The following is a 26,982-nucleotide window of genomic DNA, read 5'->3' on the forward strand; positions in this document are numbered from 1 at the left end:
CCATTCTTATGCATCAGTTTGTAGTCTGAGTAGCTGGGATTACAGGTGTGTGCCACCACATCCGGCTAATTTTTGTTTTTGTTTTGAGACGGAGTTTCGCTCATTACCCAGGCTGGAGTGCAATGGCGCCATCTCGGCTCACCGCAATCTCCACCTCCTGGGTTCAGGTAATTCTCCTGCCTCAGCCTCCTGAGCAGCTGGGATTACAAGCACGTGCCACCATGCCCAGCTAATTTTTTTTGTATTTTTTTTTAGTAGAGACAGGGTTTCACCATGTTGACCAGGATGGTCTCAATCTCTTGACCTCGTGATCCACCCGCCTTGGCCTCCCAAAGTGCTGGGATTACAGGCTTGAGCCACCGCGCCCAGCTTAATTTTTGTTTTTTTTTTTTTTTTTTTTTTTTTGAGACGGAGTTTCGCTCTTGTTACCCAGGCTGGAGTGCAATGGCGCGATCTCGGCTCACCGCAACCTCCGCCTCCTGGGTTCAGGCAATTCTCCTGCCTCAGCCTCCTGAGTAGCTGGGATTACAGGCACGCGCCACCATGCCCAGCTAATTTTTTGTATTTTTAGTAGAGATGGGGTTTCACCATGTTGACCAGGTTGGTCTCGATCTCTCGACCTTGTGATCCACCCGCCTCGGCCTCCCAAAGTGCTGGGATTACAGGCTTGAGCCACCGCGCCCGGCCAATTTTTGTTTTTTTAGTAGAGACGGAATTTCGCCATGTTGCCCAGGCTGGTCTCAAACTCCTGAGCTCAAGTGATCCACCTGCCTTGGCTTCCCAAAGTACTGAGATTATAGGCATGAGGCACAGTTCCTGGCTTTCCAAAATAATTTTAAACATAAGGCTTGTAAAATGCTGTGTGAAATTTAACTTAGCTCCTTCTCTTCCAATTCAGGGGTTTATTTCCCTCTCTTTTTCAGCTCTGCATTTAACTAATCATCACAACAACCTCATCTACCTTTTACCACTTCACATCTTCTGCTCATGATCTCATTTAACAAGCCAACGAGAAAGTTCCATCATTATTCAAATTCTACAGACAAGTAAACTGAGGCTTAGAAAGAAGTCCCTTTGTCAGTTAAGTATCAGATCTAGAATTCAAACTTGGGTCTGTCTGACTAGCCACAGCTTGTAACCCCCACACCTTCTGCCTCAGTAGTTGTAAGAACACTGAAGTATTAAACTGCATCAAACACATTAGAAACTTTCTCACACGTTCCTTAGTCAACCAATTTCCTGGCTGGTCTGAGTGCAGTGGTGTTTACCGCCAGCTGATCACAACCAGTTACAGATTTTTTTGTTCCTTCTCCAATCCCACTGCTTCACTTGACTACCTTTTAAAAATAAATAAGGCCAGGCACAGTGGTTCATGCCTGTAATCCCAGCACTTAGGGTGGCTGAGGTGGGTGGATCACCTGAGGTCAGGAATTTGAGACCAGCGTGGACAACATGATGAAACCCTGTCTCTACTAAAAGTACAAAAATTAGCCAGGCATGGTGGCAGGTGCCTGTAATCCCAGCTACTCAGGAGGCTGAGGCAGGAGAAGCTTGAACCTGGGAGGTGGAGGGTGCAGTGAGCCGAGATTATGCCATTGCACTCCAGCCTGGGGGACAAGAGCGAGACTCCGTCTTAACAACAACAAAAAAATACAATAAAATAAATAATAAAAAACAATCAGCTGGGCTCAGTGGCTCATGCCAGTAATGCCAGCACTTTGGGAGGCCAAGGTGGGCGGATCATCTGAGGTCAAAAGTTCAAGACCAGCCGGGCGCGGTGGCTCAAGCCTGTAATCCCAGCACTTTGGGAGGCCGAGGCGGGTGGATCACAAGGTCAAGAGATCGAGACCATCCTGGTCAACCCCGTCTCTACTAAAAATACAAAAAAAATTAGCTGGGCATGGTGGCGCGTGCCTGTAATCCCAGCTACTCAGGAGGCTGAGGCAGGAGAATTGCCTGAACCCAGGAGGCGGAGGTTGCGGTGAGCCGAGATCGCGCCATTGCACTCCAGCCTGGGTAACAAGAGTGAAACTCCGTCTCAAAAAAAAAAAAAAAAAAAAAGTTCAAGACCAGCCTGATCAACATGGAGAAACCCTGTCTCTACTAAAAATACAAAATTAGCTGGGCATGGTGATGCATGCCTGTAATCTCAGCTACTCTGGAGGTTGAGGCAGGAGAATTGCTTGAACCCGGGAGGCGGGGGTTGCAGTGAGCCGAAATCGTGCCATTGCACTCCAGTCTGGCAATAAGAGCGAAACTCCATCTCAAAAATAAAAATAGCTGGGTGTGGTGGCTCACATCTGTAATTCCAGCACTTTGGGAGGCTGAGGCGGGTAGTTTACCTGAGGTTGTCAGTTTGAGACCAGCCTGACCAACGTGGAGAAACCCCATCTCTACTAAAAATACAAAAAATTAGCCCAGTGTGATGGTACACGTATGTAATCTCAGCTACTCTGGAGGCTGAGGCAGGAGAATCGCTTGAATCTGGGAGGTGGAAGGTTGCAGAGAGCCAAGATAGCACCACTGCACTCCAGTCTGGGGAACAAGAGCGAAACTCCATCTCAAAAAATAAAAATAAAAAATAACAAGCTCTAAAAGACACTAAAATAATGAAGCACATTTAATGCATGCCCTTTGACACAAAGCTAGGTTTTCAGTACACATCTTTACATGCTGGAGACACAAACTATTTCTGCAGGATGACTGGCTAGCCAGTCTATCAAAGTATGAGTACAAGGTCTCTGGTCCCCTACAAACAAATCCTGAGCAAGATCCCTCTTAGTGGGACACATCGTAAACATCATTCAAATGGAAAGAAAACCCTTGGCTGTCGTGGTGGCTCATGCCTGTAATCTCAGCACTTGGGGAGTTCAAGGCAGGCAGATCAGGCGTTTGAGACCAGCCTAACCAACATGGTGAAAATTAGCTGGGCGTGGTGATGCACACCTGTAATCCCCGCTATTTGGGAAGCCAAGGCAGGAGAATTGCCAGAACTCAGGGGGTGAAAGCCGCAGTGAGCCGTGATCGCCGCCACCCACTCCAGCCTGGGCAACAAGAGCGAAACTCCCTCTCAAAAAAGAAAAAAGAAAGAAAGAAAGAAAGAAAGGGAAACACTTTAGTTTGAGTTAGAAGGCATCACCAACAGACACACCAGCCCTATTTCTTGGTTTAAGGGGAAAAGCTCTTGGGTTCGGAGCGAAGCTGTGAGAATCTTAGAGGCCCCATGGAAGGACAAGCCCCTGCATTACTGGTAATTTCTATGGACACAAGAAGAAAGGACAGGATTGCAATGAAAACTAACCATGCAGCCCGCAATTCAAGAGGAGGCTGCAGAAGGCCAGGTGGAATAACAGCTGAAGACACATCACACACTCGCACAAAGCCTCTGTCATCCAAAGATAGAAAAGGGGTTTTACAAACAGCTATCAATTACCCCAACTTTTTGTGGTGAAAATCAAGGAAGAGACCTGGTAATCATCCTTAAATAAAGCTGCCTTCCTTATGTAGCTTGTTCCCACTGTTAGAGGGAGATTTTATAAGAGTATTCTTGACACGCTTTGCAGTTCAAAAGTATCTCCGCGTACATGATTCCATCTGATGGAGTAAAGGACTGTCTTCCTCTAGTGCTGGTATCCAATAACCTCTCTCTCTACATGCCCCAGCAAATAACCAAGTGAGGTGGGCTGCTTTGGGATAGCAGCCCCTGGAAGGCAGCAGCAAGCAGGGTTCCAGGTCTACAGGCTCTGACCAGGGTAGAACATCTGGGACAAAGACTTGATTTCAAACAGTAAGAGTCACAGTGATTTAGTGTTGGCACTAGAACAAAATGTAAGACAGATTTCTCCCACTTTCAAAATTTGCATCCAGGATTCCCTCCCTTTATTAATTTTTAGATGGAGTTTCACTCTGCCTCATGGGCTGGGGTGCAGTGGCACAGTCTCAGTTCACTGCAACCTCCGTCTCTGGGGTTCAAACGATTCTCCTGCCTTAGCCTCCCCAGTAGCTGGGATTACAGGCATGCACCACAATGCTTAGCTAATTTTTGTATTTTTAGTAGAGACAGGGTTTCACCATGTTGGCCAGGCTGGTCTCAAACTTCTGACCTCAAGTGATCCATCTGCCTTGGTCTTCCTAAGTGTTGGGATTACAGGCATGAGCCACCGTGTCCAGCCTATTTATTTATTTTTAAAATCAATAGAAATGAGGTCTTCCTATGTTGCCCAGGCTGGTCTCCAACTCCTGGGCTCAAGTGATCCTCCCGCTTCAGGTTCTCAAAGTGCTGGGATTGTAGGCATGAGCCACCGTGCCCGGCCAAATGGTTCTTTTTTAGAAATGTAACTTTTCTTTCCTAAATGCAACTGGTATTACAATGCTAAGTAGGAAAAAAAAGTCTGTTGCGTATGTTTCTATATTTTAAATCTTTGGGTTTTTCCCCCAATCGGATAAATTTGGTTTTTATTATCTACCGGATGCTCATACTTGTGCCTAGTTACTTTCTTTTCTTTTTTTCGTTTTGAGACAGAATCTCGCTTTGTCACTAGGCGCCAGGCTGGAGTGCAGTGGTGTGATCTCGGCTCACTGCAACCTCCACCTGCCGGGTTCAAGCAATTCTCCTGCCTCAGCCTTCTGAGTAGCTGGGATTACAGGGGCGCACCATCACACCCAGCTAATTTTCGTAGTTTTTAGTAGAGATGGGTTTCACCATGTTGGCCAGGATGGTCTCAATCTCTTGACCTTGTGATCCGCACGCCTCAGCCTCCCAAAGTGCTGGGATTACAGGCATGAGCCACCTTGCCCAGCCTCTTTTTTTTAAAGAGGGGGTCTTGCCCTGTTGCCCAGGCTGGAGTGCAATGGCCCAATCTCAGCTCACTGCAACCTCCACCACTGGGGTTCAAGCAAGGCAAGATTCCCCTGCCTCAGCCTTCCAAGTAGCTGGGATTACAGACGCACGCCACCACACCCAGCTAATTTTTTGTATCTCTAGTAGAGATGGGGTTTCAAATTAGCCAGGCTGGTCTTGAACTCCTGACCTGGTGATCTGCCTGCCTTGGCCTCCCAAAGCGCTGGGATTATGGGCATGAGCCAATTTCTTTTTTTTTTTCTTTTTCTTTTTTTTTTTTGAGACGGAGTTTCACTCTTGTTACCCAGGCTGGAGTGCAATGGCGCGATCTCGGCTCACCGCAACCTCCGCCTCCTGGGTTCAGGCAATTCTCGTGCCTCAGCCTCCTGAGTAGCTGGGATTATAGGCACGCACCACCATGCCCAGCTAGATTTTTGTATTTTTAGTAGAGACGGGGTTTCACCATGTTGACCAGGATGGTCTCGATCTCTCGACCTCGTGATCCACCCGCCTCGGCCTCCCAAAGTGCTGGGATTACAGGCTTGAGCCACCGCGCCCGGCTTTTTTTTTTTTTTTTTTTTTTGAGACGGAGTTTCGCTCTTGTTACCCAGGCTGGAGTGCAATGGTACGATCTCGGCTCACCGCAACCTCCGTCTCCTGGGTTCAGGCAATTCTCCTGCCTCAGCCTCCTGAGTAGCTGGGATTACAGGCACGCGCCACCATGCCCAGCTAATTTTTTGTATTTTTAGTAGAGACAGGGTTTCACCATGTTGACCAGGATGGTCTCGATCTCTCGACCTCGTGATCCACCCGCCTCGGCCTCCCAAAGTGCTGGGATTACAAGCTTGAGCCACCGCGCCTGGCCCATGAGCCAATTTCAATAGCATGATGAATGCAAACTTTAAAGAGGAGGGCAGGAGAACTCTCTCAGACATTTTGTGTTAGTGCCAACACAGAATCACCATTACCTTCATTTGTGGATCACAGATTTTAAAACATCTTTGGCCAAGTTGTTCCTCTGCAACCCTGGAATAGTGTGGTTGTTTATTAAAAACAAAGAAAACAAGGTTGCATACTGTACCTTCAAGTTAAGCTCAGATTTTTCCCTCTGGTTTAGAAGCTGGAATGGCATATTCAAATCGGCTGGGATCTCCAGGGGTGTGTGAAGCAGGCATCTGCTCCCTAAATAAGGCGCCTTCTCCTCTTGCAAGCTCAAACAGCAATGGAAAGTCAGCCTAATCTCTCCCACTGAGGAAAGAGTATAATAAATGACAAGCTTAGGGTTTATTTTTAGCTTCCACCCACAGTCCACTTATTGTGCGATCCTCAGTAAAACCACTTATCCTGGTTGTCTCACATTTCTGCCTTCCAGAACAAGGATATGGTGTTGTTACATCTGCAGGGATGTCTTAAGAGGAAGAGGTCAGTGGTAGAAAGCCCTGTGAGGACCCAAAGGGAATGTGTGGGAATTCAAGGGCTTATTACTAGAAAGGCAAAGAGATCTGAACTTCAGTTTAATAAAGACATCCAAGGAGTTCTCTCTCTCTCTCTCTTTCTCTCTCTCTCTCTTTTTTTTTTTTTTTTATAAAGACGGGGTTTCACCATGTTGGTCAGGCTGGTCTTGAACTCCCAACCTCAGGTGATCCGCCCGCCTTGGCCTCCAAAGTGCTTGGATTACAGGCGTGAGCCACGACGCCCGGCCTCTTATTTTTTTGAGATGGAGTTTCACTCTCATTGCCCAGGCTGGAGGGCAGTGGCGAAATCTCAGCTCACTGCAACCTCCATCTCCTTGGTTCAAGTGATTTCTTGCCTCAGCCTCTTGAATATCTGGGATTACAGGCATGCGACACCCTGCCTGGCTAATTTTCGTATTTTTTTTCAGTAGAGATGGGGTTTCACCCTGTTGGCCAGGCTCATCTCAAACTCCTAACCTCAGGTGATCCGCCTGCCTCAGCCTCCCAAAGTGCTGGGATTACAGGTGTGAGCCACTGCACCTGGCCCATGAGCCACTGCGCCCGGCTCCAAGGAGTTCTAAAGTTCATTCACTTCTAAACCACACGCTAACCACACCCCATGATAAAATCAAACAAAACCAAGGCAACAACTTGTGTTCCTTGGTCTTCTCTTCCAAGAAAAACTGCTCGGCCACAGGGTTGTCTACTCCTGAGCACAGAAGAACTGCTTTCCCAGGGAGGTCACCTGCATTTATTAAATGACATCGCTCACATAGTCATTGCTGTGCCAACTGACCCCTGACCCCACCCCCTCACCTGGAGAAGGTAGCAAATAAGGAACAGTGACAACTTGGACGCCTGACACCACCGACCTGGCAAGTGATTGTCAAAAACTAAGCAGAGGCAGGGAATGGTGGCTCATGCCTATAATCCCAGCACTTTGGGAGGCCAAGGCAGGTGGATCACTTGAGGTCAGGAGTTGGAGACCAGCCTGGTCAACACGGTGAAATCCTGTCTCTCCTGAAAATACAAAAATTAGCCAGGCATGGTGTTGGGTACCTGTAGTTCCAGGTACTCGGGAGGCTGAGGCAGGAGAATCACTTGAACCCCAGTGGCAGAGGTTGTAGTAAGCCGAGATAGACCCACTGCACTCCAGCCTGGGCAACAGAGCAAGACCCTGTCTCAAAAACCAAGCAAACAAAAACTACTAAACCTCTACTTAAAAATTTTTATTTATTGCCGGGCGCGGTGGCTCAAGCCTGTAATCCCAGCACTTTGGGAGGCCGAGGCGGGTGGATCACGAGGTCGAGAGATCGAGACCATCCTGGTCAACATGGTGAAACCCCGTCTCTACTAAAAGTGCAAAAAATTAGCTGGGCATGGTGGCACGTGCCTGTAATCCCAGCTACTCAGGAGGCTGAGGCAGTAGAATTGCCTGAGCCCAGGAGGCGGAGGTTGCGGTGAGCCGAGATCGCGCCATTGCACTCCAGCCTGGGTAACAAGGGCGAAACTCCATCTCAAAAAAAAAAAAAAAAAAAAAAAAAAAAAAAATTATTTATTGATTTATTTTTTGAGACAGAGTTTTTGTTGGAAGATTGAATAAAAAAGGCTTCTGGCACCAAGCACCCAGCCTGCTCTGGGGACAGTGCCAGGTGGGGAGTTTGACTGGGGTAGTACACCTGTCTTTCATTTTTTATTATTTTTATTATTTTTATTATTATTATTATTATTTTTTTTTTTTGAGATGGAGTTTCGCTCTTGTTACCCAGGCTGGAGTGCAATGGCACGATCTCGGCTCACCGCAACCTCCGCCTCCTGGGTTCAGGCAATTCTCCTGTCTCAGCCTCCTGAGTAGCTGGGATTACAGGCATGAGCCACCATGCCCAGCTAATTTTTTGTATTTTTAGTAGAGACGGGGTTTCACCTTGTTGACCAAGATGGTCTCGATCTCTTGACCTTGTGATCCACCCGCCTCAGCCTCCCAAAGTGCTGGGATTACAGGCTTGAGCCACCGCGCCCGGCCTATTTTTATTATTTTTATTTTTATTTTTTAGACGGAGTTTCACTCTTTACCCAGGCTGGAGTGCAATGGAGCGATCTCGGCTCACCGCAACCTCTGCCTCCTGGGTTCAGGCAATTTTTTGTATTTTTAGTAGAGACGGGGTTTCACCATGTTGACCTGGATGGTCTTGATCTCTTGACCTCATGATCCACCCGCCTCTGCCTCCCAAAGTGCTGGGATTACAGACCTCTCTCTTTTTTTTTTGTAATTTTAAAAATAAAAAATGAGGCCAGGCACGTTGGCTCAAGCCTATAATCCCAGCACTTTGGGAGACCAAGGTGGGTGGATCACGAGGTCAAGAGATTGAGACCATCCTGGTCAACATGGTGAAACCCCGTCTCTACTGAAAATACAAAACATTAGCTGGGCATGGTGGCGTGTGCCTGTAATCCCAGCTGCTCAGGAGGCTGAGGCAGGAGAATTGCCTGAACCCAGGAGGCGGAGGTTGTGGTGAGCCGAGATGACTCTGGTCTCCATTTTTTCATTTCTGAAATGTTCATAATAGTTATTATGTAAAGCACTTAGGACAGTTTGTAGCATAGTAAGCCCTACATAAGGGTTAACTATTATTGATATTATTATTATTGTATCATTATTATTATTATTATTTAATTTTTTTTTGAGACGGAGTTTCACTCTTGTTACCCAGGCTGGAGTGCAATGGCGTGATCTCGGCTCACCGCAACCTCCGCCTCCTCGGTTCAGGCAATTCTCCTGCCTCAGCCTCCTGAGTAGCTGGGATTACAGGCACGTGCCACCATGCCCAGCTAATTTTTTGTATTTTTAGTAGAGGCGGGGTTTCACCATGTTGACCAGGATGGTCTCAATATCTTGACCTCATGATCCACCCACCTTGGCCTCCCAAAGTGCTGGGATTACAGGCTTGAGCCACCGCGCCTGGCCTTATTGTATCATTATTATTACTGATAAGTGTCTCGTAGGATACCCCCTAGGTGGTTTTAAGGCACTCAAGAAGCTGAGCCAAAAGAATGCTTAGAAAGCAGGAAGTCAGAAGTACATGGATGTCCTTGTGGGATACTGCATGAGACCTTGGAAAGCCCTTCATTCCCTCATCCATCAGCTACATGAATCTGTGCCAGGCACTACTCTCAGCACTGGGAAAAAGCAATGACCAGAATAGACACAATTTCCTGCTCATATGAAGCTTATATCTTAGTAGAGGAAGACTGGAAATGAACAAATAAATAAACAAATGGGGCAGGCAAACATCAGTATTCTGAAAAAATAAAAAGTCAGTATGATGGAAGCTGGGGAGCATATTAGCTTGAGAGTTGAGGGAGTCTGCTCAGAGAAGGGGACATTCTGATGCGGGAAACCTCCGGGGGAAGGCTTTCCAGCTGTGGGAACAGCTGCTGCATAGGTCCTGAGGCAGAAACACACCAGGTATATTGCAGGAAAAGAGAGGCCAGTGTGGCTGGAATATGTTGAGCCTGGAGGCAAGGAGTGGCGGAAGTAAGGATGGAACCAGGAAGAGCCTGCAGGTCACATGTGACAGCTGGCTCCATGAGGGCCCCCGGTGATCCCTACTATATTTTTTTGAGACATAATCTCACTCTGTCGCCCAGGCTGGAGTGCAGTGGACTGATCACTGAAACCTCCGCCTCCTGGGTTCAAGTGATTCTCCTGCCTCAGCTTCCCAAGCAGCTGAGACTACAGGCTTGTGCCACCATGCCTGGCTAATTTTTGTGTTTTTAGTAGAGATGGGATTTCACCATGTTGTCCAGGCTGGTCTCCAACTCCTGACCTCAAGTGATCCACCCACCTCAGCCTCCCAAAGTGCTGGCATTACAGGTGTGAGCCACCAAGCCCAGCCAATCCGTGACTCTTGGTGTTAACTCCCTGTGTGGTCCCCTCCCACACTGAACAGGGCTGTCCTGTGTCCGATAGGATATTAGAGAAATGATGGGATGTGACTTCCAGGGAGAGGTCCTAAAACACATTGAGGCCTCCTCCTTGCTCTTGCTTGGGTTATTTGCTCTGGGGGAAGCCACAAGCCATGTCCTGAGGACACCCGAACAGCCTAGTGGAAAGTCCATGTGATGGGGAACTGAGGTCTCCTGTCAACATCCAGCATTGGGTGTCCTAGCCCCAGCCAAGCCTTCCAATGACTGTAGCCCTGGCTGAGATCTTGAGTTTAACCTCATGAGAGACCCCAGAGCCAGTGTTAGCCATAGAGCTGCTCCCAGATTCCCGACCCACAGAAACTGTCTGAGATAATAGATGTGTATTGTTTTGGGTTTTTTTCCCTCTCTCTCTTTAAATTTTTTTTTCCTTTCCTTTTCCTGTAAGTCAGGAAACAAAGATGTGTATTTATGTGTATTTATTTATTTATGTTTTTGAGACTGGGTCTTGCTCTGTCACCCAGGCTGGAGTGCAGTGGTGTGATCTAGGCTCACTGTAACCTCCACCTCCTGGGCCCAAATAATCCTCCAACTTCAGCCTCCCAAGTAGCTGGGACTGCAAGCATGTGCCACCATGCCCGGCTAATTTTTAATTTTTCTGTAGAGACATGGTTTCTCCATGTTGCCCAGGCTGATCTCGAACTCTTGACTCAAGGGATCTGCCCGCCTCAGCCTCCCAAACTACTAGGATTATAAGTGTCAGCCATTGCACTCTGCCAGATGTGTTTTTTTTTTTTTTTTTTTTTTTTTTTTTGAGATGGAGTTTTTTGTTTGTTGCCCAGGCTGGAGTGCAATGGTGTGATCTCGGCTCACTGCAACCTCCGCCTCTTGAGTTCAAGCGATTCTCTTGCTTCAGCCTTGAGTAGCTGGGATTACAGGCACCCACCACCATGCCTGGCTAATTTTTGTATTTTTTCTAGAGATGGAATTTCACCATGTTGGCTGGGCTGGTCTGGAACTCCTGACCTCAGGTGACCCACCTGCTTTGGCCTTCCAAAGTTTTGGGATTACAGGCATGAACCACTGGGCCTGGACTAGATGTATATTGTTTAAAGCACCAAATTCCAGGGCAGTTTATTATGCAGTTAATAGACTACCAATATACCATAAGAACTTGGGATTTTAGTCTAAGTATGATGGAATGCCATTTAAGTATGAAGGAATGCAGGGGAGGGTCATGACCTGACTTCTGGTGTGGGAAGACCTTCTAACGGGTGAAATCTGGATAATAGGGAGCTAGAGAAGAAGCAGGGGTCTACTTATAAGAAGCAGGAGCTATATATATAAATTTTTTATAACATGGACCGCTTCACAAATTTTCGTGTTATCCTTGCTCAGGGGCCATGCTAATCTTCTCTGTATCATTCCAACTTTAGTATATGTGCTGCAGGAGCGAGCACTACTTAGGAGCTATTAAAGTAGTACAGCAGGTGTTGATGATGGCCTGGACCCAGGTCGCAGAGTTGGAAATGACGGAAGTGGACAGATTAGGGTTGTAATTGGAGTTAGAGCCCACAGAATTTGCTGACAGTTGAATATGATAAGGGAGGCAAGGGAAGAAATCAAAGATGCCAGGTTTTGGCTGAAGCAACTGGGTATTCAGCAGTGCCATTTCCTGCCAAGGAGAGACAGCTGGGATCACAGGTGCCTGCCAGTCTTGTTCTGTTGCCTGGGCTGGAGTGTATTGGAGTTGTCATAGCTCACTGTGGCCTCCAACTCCTGGCCTCAAGCAATCTTCCTGCCTCAGCCTCTAAGAAAAAAGTATTTCTTTTTCTTTCTTTTCCTTTTTTTTTTTTTTTTTTTGAGATGGAGTTTTCCTCTTGTTGCCCAGGCTGGAGCGCAGCGACACAATCTTGGCTCACCGCAACCTCTGCCTCTGGGTTCAAGCGATTCTACTGCCTCAGCCTCCTGAGTAGCTGGGATTACAGGCATGTGTCACCCTGCCTGGCTAATTTTTTATTTTTAGTAGAGATGGGGTTTCTCCATATTGGTCAGGTTGGTCTTGCATTCCCGACCTCAGGTGATCTGCCCTGAGGCCTTGGCCTCCCAAAGTACTGGGATTACAGGCACAAACCACTGCACCTGGCCAGAAAAAAAAGTATTTCTAAAGCAGAGAAGGGTGAGCCAAAAATAGCTGTAACTTTCAGGATGCATGTCTGTTACCGTACAAGGTCCTGACCTGTCACTGACAGAGAATGCTCATCTGCACAATGTTTTACTGCGTCCCGAATATCTCCATCCTGTTTCAACCAATGTGTCTCCCTCTATAGATGAGCCCATGTTCTATTGGCCTGGGAGGAACCCAGCTACCTTCTCCCATCAGCTACCAGCTTGAACCAACTCAGTTCAGAGGACCCCAGAGGCAGCTGTGTAAATGTGGTTTAGGTTCAGCAGGGGGCTTCTTTAGCCCTTACAGATCTAGACAATGCTACTTAAACTCCCTTCGAAAGACTTATTTGAGGCCGAGCACAGTGACTCATGCCTGTAATCCCAGCAGTTTTGGAGGCAAAGGTGGGTAGATCACCTGAGGTCAGGAGTTCAAGACCAGCCTGGCCAACATGATGAAACCTATTTCTACTAAAAATACAAAAATTAGCTGGTCATGGTGGTGCGCACCTGTAATCCCAGCTACACAGGAGGTTGAGCAAGAGAATTGGTTGAACCTGGGAGGCAGAGGTTGCAGTGAGCTGAGCTCGTGACACTGCACTCCAGCCTGGGCAACAGAGTGAGACTCTGTCTCATAAAAACTAAAATGAATAAAAAATAAGAAAGACTTCTGGGGCTGGGTGTGGTGGCTCATGCCCATAATCCCAGCATTTTGGTTTGCCGAGGCAGGCGGATCACCAGAGGTCAGGAGTTTGAGACCAGCTGACCAACATGGCAAAACTCCATTTCTATTAAAAATACAAAAATCAGCCGGGCGCGGTGGCTCAAGCCTGTAATCCCAGCACTTTGGGAGGCTGAGGCGGGTGGATCACAAGGTCAAGAGATCGAGACCATCCTGGCCAACATGGTGAAACCCCGTCTCTACTAAAAATACAAAACATTAGCTGGGCATGGTGGCACGTGCCTGTAATCCTAGCTACTCAGGAGGCTGAGGCAGGAGAACTGCCTGAACCCGGGAGGCAGAGGTTGCGGTGAGCCGAGATCGCACCATTGCACTCCAGCCTGGGTAACAAGAGCAAAACTGGGTCTAAAAATAAAAAAAATAAAAAAAAATAAATCAGGCCGGGCGCGGTGGCTCACACCTGTAATCCCAGCACTTTGGGAGGCCGAGGCAGGTGGATCACGAGGTCAAGAGATCGAGACCATCCTGGTCAACATGATGAAACCCTGTCTCTACTAAAAATACAAAAAATTAGCTGGGTATGGTGGCGCATGCCTGTAATCCCAGCTACTCAGGAGGCTGAGGCAGGAGAATTGCCTGAACCCAGGAGGCGGAGGTTGCGGTGAGCCGAGATTGCGCCATTGCACTCCAGCCTGGGTAACAAGAGCAAAACTGGGTCTCAAAAAAAAAATACAAAAATCAGCTGGGCATGGTGGCAGGTACCTGTAATCCCAGCTATGCAGGAGGCTGAGGTAGGAGAATTATTTGAACCTGGGAGGCGGAGGTTGCTGTTAGCCAAGATTGCCCCATTGTATTGGGCAAACCCTGTCTCTACTAAAAAAAAAATACAAAAATTAGCCGGGCATGGTGGTACACACCTGTAATCCCAGGTACTTGAGAGGCCGAGGCAGGAGAATCACTTGAACCTGGGAAGCGGAGGTTGCAGTGAGCCAAGATCATGCCACTGCACTCTAGCCTGGGCTACAGAGCGAGACTTCGTCTCAAAGGAAAAAAAAAAAGGCTTCTTTGCAGGATGTTATGTTCTCACAGTTGCTTCTGGTTCCCATGAACTGGTTTACTTGAGGGACTCTCCCACCATCCCACGGGTCTAGTTCCTTATCTAAGAGCACAGACTGAGGTGTGAAACATACCCTTGCCACTTGTCACTAAACCAACCACTCACACAAGGTTTCTATATATTTGGAGATCTCTGTAGAACAGTTGGGAAGATGCAGGGATTTATAATGTAGAAACATGAGCAGCTTGAGATTCAGTGTCAGTGATTTTTCTCACAAAGTCCTCTGCCATTGCCACAGTTCAGGCTCCAGCTTCCTTACACAGGCTCAGCCTTCCTCTCTTCTCTTTCCTCTCTCTTCCAATTCTAAATTTTTGGTTCATTTAAAAATGCATGCTGGGTGAGCTCATGCCTGTAATCCCAGCGCTTTGGGAGGTTGAGGCAGGCAGATCACTTGAGGTCAGGAGTTTTAGACCAGCCTGGCCAACATAGCAAAACCCTGTCTCTATTAAAAATACAGAAATTAGCAGGGCATGGTGGCACATGCCTGTGATCCCAGCTACCTGGGAGACTGAGGTGGAAGGACTGCTTGAACCAGGAAGGCAGAGGTTGCAGTGGGCCAAGATTGCACCACTGTACTCCCGCCTGAGCAACACAGAGACACAATTAAAAAAAAAAAAAAAGAAAAAGCAGTCACTCCTCATTCTTCTTCCCACACCCTAGCCCCTGGCAACCATTTATGGCCAGACATGGTGGCTCTTGCCTGTAATCCCAGCACTTTGGGAGGCCATCTAAGGTCAGGAGTTCAAGACCAGCCTGGCCAAAATGATGAAACCTGTTTCTACTAAAAATACAAAAATTAGCCAGGTGTGGTAGAGAGTGCCTGTAATCTCAGCTACCTGGGAGGTTGAGGCAGGAGAATCCCTGGAAACGGGGAGGGGGAGGTTTCAGTGAGACGAGATTGTGCCACTGTACTCCAGCCTGGGCAACAGAGTGAGACGCCACCTCAAAAAATAAATAGTGCTCGCTTTGGCAGCACATATACTAAAATTGGAACGATACAGAGAAGATTAGCATGGCCCCTGAATAAAAATAAATAAATAAATAAATAAATAGGCCAGGAGCAGTGGCTCAAGCCTGTAATCCCAGCACTTTGGGAGGCTGAGGCAGGTGGATCATTTGAGGCCAGGAGTTTGAGACCAGCCTAACCAACATGGTGAAACCCCATCTCTACTAAAAATGCAAAAATTAGCTGGGTGTGGTGGTGGGTGCCTTATAGTCCCAGCTATTCCAGCTACTCGGGAGGCTGAGGCAGGAGAATCACTTGAACCCGGGAAGCAGAGGTTGCAGTGAGCCAAGATCACGCCACTGCACTCCAGCCTGAGTGACAAAGTGAGACTCCATCTCAAAAAATAAAATAAAATAAAAATAAATAAATAAACTGCAGAGCATTTGGGCTCATTTTCTGACTGCTTTGATGCATGCTGACCTGGGCTCTGCATCTCATCTTTTCTTTTTTTTTTTTTTTTTTTTTTTTTTTTTTTTTTTTTTTTTTGAGACGGAGTTTCACTCTTGTTACCCAGGCTGGAGTGCAATGGCGCGATCTCGGCTCACCGCAACCTCCGCCTCCTGGGCTCAGGCAATTCTCCTGCCTCAGCCTCCTGAGTAGCTGGGATTACAGGCACGCGCCACCATGCCCAGCTAATTTTTTGCACTTTTAGTAGAGACAGGGTTTCACCATGTTGACCAGGATGGTCTCGATCTCTCGACCTCGTGATCCACCCGCCTCGGCCTCCCAAAGTGCTGGGATTACAGGCTTGAGCCACCGCGCCCGGCCTCATCTTTTCTTAAAACATTTACCAGCGATTTTCCTAAACAAAGACAGTTTCCTCCCCAGGAGGAATTTTGGTGTCATCGTTAGGGCACAAATGTACATGTCAACAATCCTTCTGATAATCTGGGAGAATTAAAAAGTAGTAAGGCACTATCCATGCTCTCAAAGAGCTTAAAATTTAGTGAATGAAGTGATATTTACACCTTAAATACTAAAGAAGCCGTGCAAAAATGAGTCCAGAATGCCAGGCAGAAATGATTGGGATTGGTATTTGGGAAATGAAGTGCCAGATAAGGTTCCTGGGGTGGGAGTAGGGCTGGCTGTCTTGTCAGCTAGTGTCTGGACCACCATGGCTGGCATTGGCTTCTCATCCTCCTCTCCCCTCCCCTCCCCTGCCCTCTCCTCTCCTTACCTCTCCACTGGCTCCCTTCCCCGACTCTCTGCTAGAGTGCACTGGCATGATCTCGGGCTCACGGCAACCTCCACCTCCTGGGTTCAAGCAATTCTCCTGCCTCAGCCTCCTGAGTAGCTGAGATTACAGGCACCCACAACGAGGCCTGGCTAATTTTTTTTTTTTTTTTTTTTTTTTTTTGAGATTGAGTTTCGCTCTTGTTACCCAGGCTGGAATGCAATGGCGCGATCTCGGCTCACCGCAACCTCCGCCTCCTGGGTTCAGGCAATTCTCCTGCCTCAGCCTCCTGAGTAGCTGGGATTACAGGCACACCCCGCCATGCCCAGCTAATTTTTTGTATTTTTTTTTTTTTTTTTTTTTTTTGAGACGGAGTTTCGCTCTTGTTACCCAGGCTGGAGTGCAATGGCGCGATCTCGGCTCATCGCAACCTCCGCCTCCTGGGCTCAGGCAATTCTCCTGCCTCAGCCTCCGGAGTAGCTGGGATTACAGGCACGCGCCACCGTGCCCAGCTAATTTTTTTTTGTATTTTTAGTAGAGACGGGGTTTCACCATGTTGACCAGGATGGTCTCGATCTCTTGACCTTGTGATCCACCCGCCTCGGCCTCCCAAAGTGCTGGGATTACAGGCTTGAGCCACCGCGCCTGGCTGTATTTTTAGTAGAGACAGGGTTTCACCAAGTTGACCAGGATGGTCTCGATCTGTTGACCTCGTGATCCACCCACCTCGGCCTCCCAAAGTGCTGGGATTACAGGCTTGAGCCACCGCGCCCGGCCCAATTTTTGTATTTTTAATGGAGAGTGGGTTTCACTATGTTGTCCAGGCTGGTCTTGAACTCCTGACCTCAGGTGATCCGCCAGCCACAGCCTCTCAAAGTGCTGGCATTACAGGTGTTAGCCACTGTGCCTGGCCTGAATAGATCTAGTCTTGCCACCCAGGTGCTGCCACTTTAGCACAGGGCCTGGGTTGCTGAGATTACTGTAAAGCCTCCTTTCTTGGCTGAACAGGGTGGCTCATGTCAATAATCCCAGCACTTTGGGAGGCTGAGACGGGAGGATGCTTGAATCCAGGAATTCAAGACCAGCCTGGTCAACATAGTGAGACCCTGTTTGTACTCATTTTAAAAATAAGACCAGGTGTGGTGGCTCATGCTTGTAATCCCAGGATTTTGGGAGACTGAGGCAGGCTGATCACCCTAACCCTGGTCAGTATGAAAGGGTTTATTCCAGGCTGATTGAACAACATTTGAAACCTGTATCTGGTTTTGTTTTTTTGGTTTTTTTTTTGAGATGGAGTTTCACTCTTGTTACCCAGGCTGGAGTGCAGTGGTGCGATCTTGGCTCACCGCAACCTCCGCCTCCTGGGTTCAGGCAATTCTCCTGCCTCAGCCTCCTGAGTAGCTGGGATTACAGGCACGCACCGCCATGCCCAGATAATTTTTTGTATTTTTAGTAGAGACAGGGTTTCACCATGTTGACCAGGATGGTCTCGACCTCTTGACCTCGTGATCCACCCGCCTCAGCCTCCCAAAGTGCTGGGATTACAGGCGTGAGCCACCGCGCCCGGCCTTTTTTTCTTTTTTTTTGAGACAGTCTCCCTCTGTCCCCCAGGCTGGAGTGCGGTGGCGTGATCCCGGCTCACTGCAACCTCTGCCTCCCGGGTTCAAGTGATTCTCCTGCCTCACCCTCCTGAGTAGCTGGGACTACAGGTGCATATCACCACACCCAGCTAATTTTTTTTTTTTTTTTTTTGAGACGGAGTTTCGCTCTTGTTACCCAGGCTGGAGTGCAATGGCGCGATCTCGGCTCACCGCAACCTCTGCCTCCTGGGTTCAGGCAATTCTCCTGCCTCAGCCTCCTGAGTAGCTGGGATTACAGGCACGCGCCACCATGCCCAGCTAATTTTTTGTATTTTTAGTAGAGACGGGGTTTCACCATGTTGACCAGGATGGTCTCGATCTTTTGACCTCGTGATCCACCCGCCTCGGCCTCCCAAAATGCTGGGATTACAGGCTTGAGCCACCGCGCCCGGCTGTTTGTATTTTTTTTTTTAGTAGAGACAGGGTTTCACCATGTTGGCCAGGCTGGTCTCGAATGCCTGACCTCATGTTCCACCGGTCTCAGCCTGCCAAAGTGCTGGGATTACAGGCATGAGCTACCCGACCCCGCCGAAACCTGTATCTTAATACCATGTGACAATGAAGTTTTCAGCTGTATCTTGTAAATATTCCACGGGGTCACAGAAGGAAGGAAACAGTAATTCTCTGTTTACTGTAACAGCTGAGCTGAAGTCACTGGGTGTTAATACACTGGCTGGTGTAACCAAGACGTGTCACTGAAGGGGTTCACTTACTGATTCATTAGCTACATGACAGAGGAGTGTCGCACGGTCCAGTCTGTCTAATATTGAAGGTCTTCTCCACCTTTTCCTGCTCCTGCTTCCTCTCTTCTCTTTTCCTTCTCTTTCCTCTTGATACTTCCACTTCCTCCTCCTTTTGTTTTAATGAGAAAGGAAACAATGAATATTTACATGGCTAGGGGAAAAGAGTCAATAGAAAGGAAGTGTCTAAAAATACTGGCCAGGGCCGGGGCTCACACCTATAATCCCAGCACTTTGGGAGGCTGAGATGAGCTGATCCCCAGAGGTTAAGAGTTCAAGACCAGCCTGACCAGCATGGTGAAACCCCGTCTCTACTAAAAATACAAAACTAGCTGGGTGTGTTGGCACATGCCTGTAATCCCTGCTACTCAGGAGGCTGAAGCAGGAGAATGGCTTGAACCTGGAAGGCGGAGTTTCCCGTGAGCAGAGATCGCGCCATTGCACTCCAGCCTGGACAATAAGAGTGAAACTCCATCCCCTTATCAAAAAAAAAAAAAAAAAAAAAAAAAAAAAAATTAGCTGAGTGTGGTGGCACGTGCCTGTAGTTCCAGATATTTGGGAGGTTGAGGCAGGAGAATTGCTTGAACCTGGGAGGCAGAGGTTGCAGTGAGCTGAAATCACGCCACTGCACTCCAGCCTGGAGACAGAGCAAGACTCCATCTCAAAATAAATAAATAAATAAATAAATAAATAAATAAATAAATAGCTAGAGTCAGGATCATGGAGGACTCACATACAAAGAACCATGTGTTAGCATCCAAAAATAACTGCAAAGCAACTTCAAATCTCATTGTAGTCTCTTGAGAAAAATGTCAAAGGGGGAATTACATAAATTATTTATGAGAAACTTCCTTAAAGTCATATTGTTCACTTCTCTTTCCCTTTCCCTTGTCTTGTTTGCAAAGGAGGAGACCCTTTTTTTTTTTTTTTTTGAGATGGAGTCTCACTCTGTTGCCTAGGCTGGAGTGCAATGGTGTGATTCTCTTGTGTCAGCCTCCTGCGTAGCTGGGATTACAGATGCATGCCACCATGCCTGGCTAATTTTTGTATTTTTAGTAGAGATGGGGTTTCATCATGTTGGTCAGGCTGGTCTTAAACTCCTGACCTTGTGAACTGCCCACCTTGGCCTCCCAAAATGCTGGGATTACAGGCATGAGTCACTGTGCCTGACCAACTGTTTTTACCTGTTAGGTTATCGAATTGTTGTATAGCATCAGAGCAATAGGGGAAACAGATTTCACCCATTTGGCCAAAGTATTTCTCACTCTGCCCTAAAGCCTTTCTTTTCCCTCCCTCCAAACTTTCTCCAGCTCTTCCCTAATCCATACCATCCTGGTTCTTCTCTCTTCACTCTTCTCTCTGCCCCCTTTCACTAATTAATTAATTAATTAATTAATTAGTTGTGAGATGAAGTCTCCCTCTATGGCTCAGGCTGGAGTGCAATGGCGCTATCTCAGCTCACTGCAATCTCACAAGCAATTCTCCTGCCTTAACCTCCTGAGTAGTTGGGATTACAGGAGCCCACCACCATGCCTGGCTAATTTTTGTATTTTTAGTAGTGATGGGATTTTACCATGTTGGCCTGGCTGGTCTCAAATTCCTGACCTCAGTGATCCACCCGCCACGGCCTCCTGAAGTGCTGGGATGATAGGAGTGAGTCACTGTGCCCGGCTTCTCTGCCCTCTTTTTTTTTTTTGAGACGGAGTTTCGCCCTTGTTACCCAGGCTGGAGTGCAATGGCGCGATCTCGGCTCACCGCAACCTCCGCCTCCTGGGCTCAGGCAATTCTCCTGCCTCAGCCTCCTGAGTAGCTGGGATTACAGGCACGTGCCACCATGCCCAGCTAATTTTTTGCACTTTTAGTAGAGACGGGGTTTCACCATGTTGACCAGGATGGTCTCGATCTCTCGACCTCGTGATCCACCCGCCTCGGCCTCCCAAAGTGCTGGGATTACAGGCTTGAGCCATCGCGCCCGGCTCTCTGCCCTCTTTTAAAACACATCTTCTCTCATCTGCTGGTAACTGCCCATGCCATCTAAAATAAGTCAAATTACCCCAGTCTCAGCCTTTCTCAATCCTACCTTTCACCTATTATTCTGATACTGTGCAATGATCTGGGAGCATCACAGATCTAACAGAATCCTCCTTAGCAGGTGGGAGGAGGAAAATGGACTGTGGATACTCATGCGTTATTAATAATTATTTTCCTGTTAAAGATATAAAACAATGTAGTAAGCAAGGTGATGCAGATATTCACAGGCAATTATAAGAAAAAAGAGCAGGGAGAAGACATGGTCTTAAATGATGCTACGCAGTCAACCAGGAAGGAAGAAGGCAAGAAGGGCATTTCAGGCTCAATAAGCAGCATCAGCTAAGGCAAGCTTGTCTGACCCGAGACCCGGGGGGCCATATGCAGCCCAGGACAGCTTTGAATGCGGCCAAACACAAATTCATAAACTTTCTTAAAACACTATGAGATTTATTTTGCAATTTTTTTTTTAGCCCATCAGCTATCATTAGTGTATTTTATTTATTTATTTATGTTTGAGACGGAGTCTTGCTCTGTCACCAGGCTGGAGTGCAATGGCACCATCTCAGCTCACTGTAACCTCCGCCTCCCGGGTTCAAGCGATTTCCCTGCCTCAGCCTCCTGAGTAGCTGGGACTACAGGTGCCCACCACCATGCCCAGCTAATTAAAAAAAAAAATTTTTTTTGGTTATTATTATTTTTGTAGAGACGGGGTTTCACCATCTTGGTCAGGCTGGTCCTGAACTCCTGGCTTTGTGATCTTCCTGCCTCGGCCTCCCAAAGTGCTGGGATTATAGGGGTGAGCCACCGTGCCCAGACACAAGGCAGCAAGTAAGGTGTTGTGGAAACTGCCAAGATAAGTTAGCCGCCTGCAGGGAGTTTGAGAACCATGCTATACAAGGCAGACTTTTGCAAAGGTGGCAATGCAGACACAGAGAAGGAGTCACAGCTTTTTTTTTTTTTTTTTTTTGAGTTGGAGTCTTGCTCTGTAGCTGAGGCTGGAGTGCAGTGGTGTGATCTTGGCTCACTGCTACCCCAGCCTCCCGGGTCCCGGTTCAAGCAATTCTCCTGTCTCAGTCTCCTGAGTAGCTAGGATTACAGGCACATGCCACCATGCCCAGCTAATTTTTCTATTTTTAGTTTCACCATGTTGGCCAGGCTGGTCTTGAACTCCTGATGTTGTGATTCACCTGTCTCGGCCTCCCAAAGTGCTGGGATTACAGGCATGAGCCATCGTGCCCAGCCGAGGCACAGATTGTATATAAAGAGAGTTGATGACTAAAAGCCAGGGAAAGGCTGGGAGTGGTGGCTCACACTTGTGACTCCAGCACTTTGGGAGGCTGAGACAGGAGGATCACTTGAGGCCAGGAGTTTGAGACTAGGCTGAACAACATAGCCAGATCCCATTTCTAAAAAAAAATTAAAAAGTTACCTGGGTGTGGTGGTTCACATCTGTAGGCCTAGCTACTCAGAAGGCTGAGGTGGGAGGATTGCTTAAGCCCAGGTGTTTGAGGCTGCAGTGAGCTATGATGGCACCACTGCACTTGCCAGCCTGGGTGACAGAGTGAGACCCTGCTCTAAAAATACATACCTACATACATAAATACAAGGGAAGAAAGGAAGGTAGCATTTGAGGTGGGCCTTTAGGATGAACAAGTATTTATTTGCATGCTGGCTTTACTGATAAGAACCATCAGGCCGGGCACAGTGGCTCATGCCTGTAATCCCAGCACTTTGGGAGGCCGAGGTGGGTGGATCACTTGAGGTCAGGAGTTCAAGACCAGCCTGGCCAACATAGTGAAACCTGTCTCTACTAAAAATACATAAATTAGCAGGGTATGGTGGCGGGCACCTGTAATCCCAGCCACTCAGGAGGCTGAGGCAAGAGAATCATTTAAACCTGGGAGGTGAAGGTTGCAGTGAGCCGGGATTGTGCCATTGCACTCCAGCCTAGGCAACAAGAGCAAAGCTCCGTCTAAAAACAAACCAAAAAAAAAAAAAAAAAAAAAAAAAAAAAAAAGGAAAGAAAGAGCCTGCAAAGCATAGAGAACCACCTTACAAAGGAGGAGAGGTAGATAGGTCTCTGACATGTTTAAAGAAAGGTGGTGAATCTATGTCGCTGCAGAAATAGTTTAGCCTGTGGGTAGTGAGGCCCGTAAATGTATGTCTGAGGTCTGAGTCAATTTATGAAAGGCTCTGAACATCAGGCAGAGATTTGGACCTGCCTATTTGCAAAGGTGAGCTATAGATTTTTGTGTGTGGGGTAGTGACTTGATTCTAATGGTGTTTTAGGCAACAGCTAAATTGGGTCATACAAAATTAGGTACTAGAATGCCATCTTCTTGTCCAGCTGAGAAAGGGATTTTAATTACATAATTAAATTCATGAATGTGGGCAGGAAGGAAGGAGCTCTTACTTCACAGGGCCAATCTCAGGTTTTTCCCAATTTTATAAACAAGTTTTTTTCTTTCTTTTTTTTTTTTTTTTTTGAGACGGAGTTTCACTCTTGTTACCCAGGCTGGAGTGCAATGGCGCAATCTCGGCTCACCGCAACCTCCGCCTCCTGGGTTCAGGCAATTCTCCTGCCTCAGCCTCCTGAGTAGCTGAGATTACAGGCACGCACCACCATGCCCAGCTAATTTTTTGTATTTTTAGTAGAGATGGGGTTTCACCATGTTGACCAGGATGGTCTCGATCTCCTGACCTCGTGATCCACCGGCCTCGGCCTCCCAAAGTGCTGGGATTACAGGCGTGAGCCCCCGCGCCCGGCCCCCCCCCCCTTTTTTTTTAAACGAGCCTTCTAGACTTAGATCTCTGGGAAAAGAGAAGTAAATACTGACACAGGCTTGCTTTGTTTTCCCAAGAGAGGTCTGCCAGGCGATTTCTCTAATTATCTAGAAAAAAAATTTTAACTTGTTTTTCCCTTTAGATTTCAGCCGAGCTGGAAGGGAGAGGGAGGAACTGCAGTATTGCTTTAGATTTTCTAGCTTTGGTTTGGACGCAATATTCGTCCTGAGGGAGAGCCCCTCGAGCAAGGCGTCTCCAGGCATCTGTTGCCGGTAACAAGGGGGCGCTTAGAAGAACTTAAGAGGCGGGGAGCTCAGCAAAGGGCTTATTTTAAAAAGAAAGGAAAAAAAGGGGGGCGTGCCGTCTAGCTTTTTAGAATAATTCTGTAAGAAAATGAATCGGAGCGAAAAGCCGTGCCCTCCGGTTAGGGCTGCTGGACAGAAAAGTGCCTGAGCGCTACGCCCAGGAAAAGACAGTGGCTCTTCACCCTCCCGGCCGCATCATTCGGCACCTAATTCCGCCAGGCTCCCAGAGGGGCGGGTGCAGCTACAGCCTAGCATGCCGCGTAGCCAATAAGAAGCCGAAGTTCCCTCCCAGTCTCAAATTCTGACCAATCGGTGGCCTGAACTTTAGCTCTCTAGCCCGGGCCTCCGTTGTCCGGAAGGGAGGCAAGCACTCTTAGAGTTGCCAGTAACGGACATGGCTGCAGCCCCCGGAGGAGGGGACGTGAAGTGAGGAGGGGGCTGGGAGGGGAGAGGACGCGGGCGAGGAACACCGGCCCCCGGGCCCTGGTAAGTACAAGAAGGCCGGTGGCCCGAAAGTGGGGAGCAAGGGGGCGTGGGGCTAGACCTTGAGCGTCCTTTGGATTCTTGGTCAAGGAGAGGGGAGTCTGGGGTCTGCACCCAGAGAACGGCCTCAAGGGATGCCTCCTGAGGGGGAGTCCAGGGACTGGCTCTGGTCTCCAGCTCTTGACCATTGCCTTCCTCCGAGTCTTCAGACTCTTGCTCTCATCCCTGGCTTGGTCCATTGTAGGATCTGTCGCCAGAAATAAAGCCTCTCGCCAACAAAGAATCCCTGACCCAGGTGTGCCGTGCCTGGGCCCTGGCCCAGAGGGCTCCCAACGCCGACGACCTGAGTATTTATTTCGAGGCCCCTGGGAGACCTCATCCCCCGACCCAAATAAAGACCGTTGTCCCGCCTGCGCGCGCTCTCCGCAGCCGCCCGGGGTCCTCGCGCGGCGGTCCTCAGCTGGATGGAGCCGGCCGAGGGGTTCCTGGCAGCCCTCCCTGATCCTGCAGTTTGGAGCGTGCTTTCTTGTCCTTCCGCCTTTCCAGAAGCGTTTTCAGGCTCCTCAGAAGCTGCCACAGGCTCACCATCATCACCATCGGAAAGAGTGACTCCTGTGCTATGTATGCCTTCGTTCCTGTGCCGCACGTCCCTGGAGCCCAGGTCTCCCGGTCCCTTGTATACCACGATGCGGCCCCTGCCCGCTGCCCAGCGCCAGATGCAAGCAAAGCCCGGCTCTTTCTTTCATTGATGTGTCACGGAGGGCTGCACTTTGGCGTTGCCTTGGTCACGTGCTACTACATCCCACCCTCTCCCCTGAGGGTTTTTTTTTTTTTTTTTTGTGTGGCTCTTGGGGGGAAAAAGGAGGGAACGCTCTCTAAGGAATCGGTTTTCCTTCTGGTATATGGGTGTATGCATTGGAGAGAAGGATAGTTTCTCATGAATTATCCAAGATGCTCAGCTTTAGTGACATAGGTGAGTTATTCCGTAGGTAATCTTAGAAGATGGAAGCGGGGGGTGGGGGGCAGTTTTAACATTTTCATTTTACAGATGTGGAGATAGTAGAGGCAAGGCCAGGGTCACCTAGAGCCAGACTAGAATCTGAAAGTCCAGGTGCGTTAGTCCTTTATCTGCTACAGCCCGTTGTTGCCTAGGTGTGACCTGAGAAAATCGAGTTCCTTGACCTCCGCCCCCCACCCCCACTCAGCCTCTTGCAGGGTGGTTGTGGGCATTAAAAGTGATGATGTGTGTAGGATCCTCTTATGCTGTCTGGTACTTACTAGACTTTTCATGCCTGTTTTGCATTAAATAATTTTTATTTATTTTTTTGAGACTGTCTCGCTCTGTCTCCCAGGCTGAAGTGTAGTGACGCAATCTCGGCTCGCCACAACCTCCGCCTCCTGACTTCAAGGGATCTCCTGCCTCAGACTCCAGAGTAGCTGGGATTACAGGCAGGTGCCACCACACCCAGCTAATTTGGTATTTTTAGTAGAGACAGGGTTCACCATGTTGGTCAGGCTGGTCTTGAACTCCTGACCTTGTGATTCACCCGCCTTGGACTCCCAAAGTGCTGGGATTTCAGCTAGTGCACCCAGCCTGCATTCATTAATTTTCAGAAGCAAACAGATAGTTCTCTGGTGGACTTCTTGTATTAATATTTATGGTCTCTGTCTATATTGGAAGCATAAATTATTTCAATGATTCTCAGGGCAGCGAGAGGCAGAGTAGGAGGAAGGTGTACCTCTTCCTTGGTTTTGGGGGACCAGTACAGTGTCATTAGAGATGTTACTAAGAGGAATGCTTGGGTACAAGAACAGCGTGGAGGCAGACAAAGATTGAGATTCACTGAGGAGGGGAGAAGATACCACTGTGGTATCTCTTTATACTGCTTTTGGCAAAAGAAGAGCCAATCTTGGAATTCTAAAGAGGTAGTTAAAAAAAAAAAAATTAGATTCTCAGACAGAACTAAAAGAATACAAATAAATAAATACATTTAAAGCAATGGCACTAGTAAGGTTCAAAAGAGTCAAAATAACACTTGTAATCCCAGCACTTTGGGAGGCTGAGGTGGGAGGATAGCTTGAGCCCAGGAGTTTGAGATCAACTTGAGCAACACAGTGACAAGAAAACAAAATATTTGCTGGGCATGGTGGCATGTGCCTGTGTTTCTAGCCACTTGGGAGGCTGAGGCCAGAGAATTGCTTGAGCCCAGAGGATCCCTTGAGCCCAGAAGGTTGAGGCTGTGATGAGCTGTGATCATGCCACTGCACTCACTTCAGCCTGGGCAACAGAGCAAGACTCTGTCCCCAAAAAAAAAAAAAAAGAGGCCGGGCGCGGTGGCTCAAGCCTGTAATCCCAGCACTTTGGGAGGCCGAGGCGGGTGGATCATGAGGTCAAGAGCTCGAGACCATCCTGGTCAACATGGTGAAACCCCGTCTCTACTAAAAACACACACAAAAAATTAGCTGGGCATGGTGGCGCATGCCTGTAATCCCAGCTACTCAGGAGGCTGAGGCAGGAGAATTGCCTGAACCCAGGAGGCGGAGGTTGCGGTGAGCCGAGATTGCGCCATTGCACTCCAGCTTGGGTAACAACAGCGAAACTCCGTCTCAAAAAAAAAAAAAAAAGAGTCAAATAA

General features: G+C 48.1%; 1 long non-coding RNA gene and 2 other non-coding genes across 3 annotated transcripts; 2 read left to right on the top strand and 1 right to left on the bottom strand.

The window, feature by feature from the left end:
- Window positions 1-11,571: 11,571 nt before the first annotated feature.
- Window positions 11,572-11,678, bottom strand: LOC120366970 (U6 spliceosomal RNA). Its single transcript, XR_005581481.1, has one exon. It is a non-coding gene; the product is annotated as a U6 spliceosomal RNA (small nuclear RNA).
- Window positions 11,679-15,140: 3,462 nt separating this feature from the next.
- Window positions 15,141-15,247, top strand: LOC120366987 (U6 spliceosomal RNA). The gene has a single exon (XR_005581494.1). It is a non-coding gene; the product is annotated as a U6 spliceosomal RNA (small nuclear RNA).
- A 9,112-nt stretch (window positions 15,248-24,359) lies between these two features.
- LOC141581903 (uncharacterized) lies at window positions 24,360-26,982 on the top strand. Its single transcript, XR_012514718.1, has 2 exons — window positions 24,360-24,967; window positions 25,699-26,982. It is a non-coding gene; the product is annotated as an uncharacterized LOC141581903 (long non-coding RNA).

This window comes from Saimiri boliviensis, chromosome 17, assembly GCF_048565385.1.
Source record: "Saimiri boliviensis isolate mSaiBol1 chromosome 17, mSaiBol1.pri, whole genome shotgun sequence".
NCBI lineage: Eukaryota > Metazoa > Chordata > Mammalia > Primates > Cebidae > Saimiri > Saimiri boliviensis.